Raw genomic sequence first — 754 nt, 5'->3', positions numbered from 1 at the left:
TGCAATGGGATTATTGGGATTTCAAATCAAATCAAATTGTATTGGTCACATGCATGCGGATGTTGCAAAATGCTTGTTTGAATGAATTTGCTCGGGAAATGTAACGTTATGAACCCTAGGCATAGGCCCTATCGACTGGTAAAACTGTGTAATAACCTACATCAGCTTCAATGATAACACCAACACCATTGTCTTCTTCTCATAATGAGCCAAATAAATTAGTACAGTAATTACTTGCACAGGCATAAATTAACTGTGGCATTACAGCACCTGCCACCAGAGAGGAGTAGATCTGCATTTTACCCAGAGAGGTAATCCGTGCCTCAGCCAAGAACCAAATCTAGGGATTATGAACCAATTGCTTGGGACAGTGTACAAATTCAATATTTGTATTTAAAGTTAAAAGAATTGACAAATAAAATGTAATTAGACCTAATGAAATTGATATGATTGTGGTGCGTTCTCAGCCCCCTCCTGTACTCCCTGTTCACCCACGACTGCGCAGACGACACAACAGTGGTAGGCTTGATTACCAAAAATGATGAGACAGCCTACAGAGAGAAGTTTATTTATTTATTTAACCAGGTAGACCAGTGGAGAACAATATCTCCTTTACAACTGCGACCTGGCCAAGACAAAGCAAAGTAGTGCGACAAAAACAACCTCACAGAGTTACATATGGGATAAACAAATCAAATCAAAGTTTATTTGTCACATGCGCCGAATAAAACAGATGTAGACCATACAGTTGAAA

This window comes from Oncorhynchus clarkii, chromosome 22, assembly GCF_045791955.1.
Source record: "Oncorhynchus clarkii lewisi isolate Uvic-CL-2024 chromosome 22, UVic_Ocla_1.0, whole genome shotgun sequence".
Taxonomy (NCBI): Eukaryota; Metazoa; Chordata; class Actinopteri; order Salmoniformes; family Salmonidae; genus Oncorhynchus; species Oncorhynchus clarkii.
Note: the sequence above shows the minus strand (reverse complement) of the source record.